Here is a 3,391-nt window from a genome sequence, read left to right on the forward strand (position 1 = left end):
CAATCTCTTTTAGTTCTTCTCTGATCTTAGTTATTTCTTTTCTTCTGCTAGGTTTACAATTAATTTGCTCTTCCTTTTCCAGTTCCTTGAGATGGTTTATTAGTTTGGTGATTTGTGAGCTTTTTGTCTTTTGGATGTGAGTATTTAATGCTATTAGTTTTCCTCTCAGGAATGCTTTTGCTGTATTCTACAGATTTTGACAACTTTTGTCCCCATTATCATTTGGTTCAAAGAATCTTTTGATTTCCACCTGGATCTCTTCCTTGACCCAATAGCCATTCAGCAATAGATTGTTTAATTTCCATGACTTTGTGAAGTGGTGAGTGTTTCTGTTGGAATGGATCTCTAATTTGATACCACTGTGGTCTGAGAAGATACATGGTATAATTTCTATTTCTTTAAATTTGTTGAGATCTGATTTGTGGCCTAGGATATGATCAATTTTAGAGAAAGTTCCATGAGCTGATGAGAAGAATGTATATTCAGCATTATTTGAGTGGAATGTTCTGCAGATGTCTATTAGACCCATTTTTTCTAGAGCTCTATTTAAGTCCATTGTTTCTTTGCTTATTTTCTTCTTGGAGGATCTGTCCAGCTCAGTCAGTAGGGTGTTGAAATCCCCAGCTACTATGGCATTACTGTTTACCATGTTATTTAGATCAAACAGGATTTGCTTTATGTATTTGTGTGCTTCTGTGTTGGGTTTTTTTGGTTTGTTTGTTTGTTTTTCAATAAATACCTGCCTGTTTTTATGGCATCCCAGTGACTTGACAACAGCCAGAGAGAAAGTACTTAATCCAAGTCCCAGCTGGGGAGTGGGAATGCTGGGGTGTCCACTCTCAAGTCAGGTCTCAGAACTGAGCAGAAGGTAGGCCTAGAAGCAAGGAAGGAGTGAGCGAGGCCCTCCATCCTCCTTCTCCTAGGCTGGAAGTCACACATGCCCCCGTGACCATGGCCCTGATCTGGGTCTGCCCCCATTAAGGCTCAGTCTCATCTTTAGTCACCAGCAGGGGACCTGGTGTCTTCCCACTCCCCTCCAATCAGGACAGGTGACTGTTTTCTTCACTCCATGGTGATGGGAATATCTTCCACATCTCGGAGGACTGCACTTTGAAGCTCACGCCTGATTTTAGGGGACAGTTGTGGATGGGTCTGTAGCCGGAGCAGTTCCAGGAGGGGCTCTTTCTGATCTGTGGCCAAGTCTGCCTTGTAGCGCTGGACCAAAGTCAGGAGGCACTGGTGCCAAAGCACTGGCAGCTCACGATTCCCTGTCCAGAACCCCAGGAAGTGGAAGACCACGGCGTCCAGTACCTGGTAAGGCAGTGCATACTTCTTATCCAGCAGCAGTAGCAGGAAGATGCTGTTGGCACCACTGTATTTCATCTCAGCAATTTTGAGCATGGCCGCGCTGGAGTACAACACAGGGATGGAGCACTTGGTGATGATGCTACTCACGATGATGGCTTCCCAGAGGGTACAAGTGCCTGACTCACATAGTGGGATCAGGATCCCTTTGAATCATGCTTGAACAGGGCCTTCTTGAGTGCCATGTAGAGGTGGCAGTTGAGTCGTTTGTATTCAGCAATGTCGTCTCATACCCTGGACAGCAGGACAAGGTTGTAGAAGCGCTGGGCCATGCGTTCCTTCAGGTCAGAGGCAAAAATCCTAGTAGTCTGGTGCATGGCAGCTGCAGTCCAGGCCTTAGGTTCTGTGACATAGAGGATCTGCTCCCAGTTGGAGAGTGCAAGGATGATCTTAAATACCTTGCGCAGTTTTCCACTGCGGCACTTAGATAACACCTCCCGGACCCCCCTGTAGACCTCCAGGACCCGAGGATCCAGCTGGGGCACAGGGAAGCCCGACACCTCTGACATGACCATCTCAACCTCTGTCTGCTTCTCAGTCGGCTTCTCCATGATGATGTCAGCCAGGGTGCGCCTGGCAGGAGGGTTCTTGTTCATGAACATCTCAGTGGCACACTCATCCTCAGGGTCCACGACCACCTCTGCATGGCGGCCCACTCCTGTCATTGTGGCAGCCTTCTCCAGGGTGGGCCACTCCTCATCCTCATCATCTGATCCATCCTGCGGCCCTCCTGGACCCAGCCGCGTGGTGCGTTCGCGTGGTGCCGCGGTACTGACCCCAGTCCCATGCTCTGCCTCGAGCTCCTCCTGTTGCTGCCGCTTGCTGCAAAATCCGTCGGCTCAGCCGCGGCCCGACAGACTCTTCGTCCTCTTCTCCAGTTCCGCGACCCCGCCGCTTTTCCCGGGCCCCTGTCGGCACCGCGTCCACAGCCAGGATCTGCTCGGCCAGGGGTGCATGTTTTTCCTGACCCCTGGCCCCTCGGGTCGCCTTCAATTCGGGCATTTTTCTCGAAACAGTTTCCGGAAAGGTTCACACGTGGGGACGGAGGAATGGTTGGAATGCGCTTGCGCCCTAGCTCGACAGGTAGCCAGCCACCTCCCTGCAGCTTGGGCCGCTCCGGCTGTACCCAGGCTGGGAGGGAGGAAAGACCCAGAGCGGGTGCTCAGGGACCCCTGGGCTTTGCTCAGCTGATGCTCGTAAATATTAAGAATTGTTAAGTCTTATTGGATTTTTCCTTTCACCATTATATAGTGGCCATCTTTGTCTTTCTTTACTATTGCTATTTTAAAGTTTAAAACAAGTTTTATATCAGTAATGTGGAGTGTTATTTGCTTATTAACGGTGTGAAAATTTCATTTAAAAAGTTACTGTAGGACATATCAACATAAAATGCTGTTAACATTTTGATCCAGGGATGGTATAAAAATATTTAACAACTGGTACAGCATGGATAATGACCAGTTAAAATGGACACAGACCACAGTATTGGAAAAGGACCCTAGAAGGTCTGGTGGTACAGGGGAGGGGTTGGCATGACCGAGGCATTAACATGAATTTCATCACTTAAACAACCTGTGCAGACAAAGCAATGTGTATACTACCTGAATAGCAGCCGTGCCTTTGTATAATTCAATTTTTGATGACATTACCATCCCTGGTCTCTAGCAGCCTGATGTTCTGCCTAACAACCAAAAGGAACTTGCTTATTCACAGGGGCACATACCTTTGCGTCACTTGCTGTAAACGTATCTTACTCTGCTTCCACCATTTAGCGTTTTAACATTGCCTCGTTAAGGTTTCTTTACCAGAAATTTTGATTCATTTGAAAATAATGTCAAAACAAATTCTGTTGTTTTTCACAAAAATTTTGAGTTTGGCTGCCATATTAACCAAGGGTACTAATGTGTGAAATATTAGAATATTTCATTGAATGTTTAACAGTTAATACTGCTGAAGATATAGATATTAACAACAAAATTCCATATCAAGAGTCTGAACCAAAATTGGCCAATGAAAGACAAAAGAT

The 3,391-nt window shown here is 46.7% G+C and overlaps 1 pseudogene; it reads right to left on the reverse strand.

Moving 5' to 3' along the window:
- Window positions 1–1,062: 1,062 nt before the first annotated feature.
- LOC105812802 lies at window positions 1,063–2,367 on the reverse strand (annotated as a pseudogene).
- Window positions 2,368–3,391: the final 1,024 nt, after the last annotated feature.

The sequence above is a fragment of the Propithecus coquereli genome, unplaced genomic scaffold (assembly GCF_000956105.1).
Source record: "Propithecus coquereli isolate 6110/MARCELLA unplaced genomic scaffold, Pcoq_1.0 Scaffold263, whole genome shotgun sequence".
NCBI classification, from domain to species: Eukaryota; Metazoa; Chordata; class Mammalia; order Primates; family Indriidae; genus Propithecus; species Propithecus coquereli.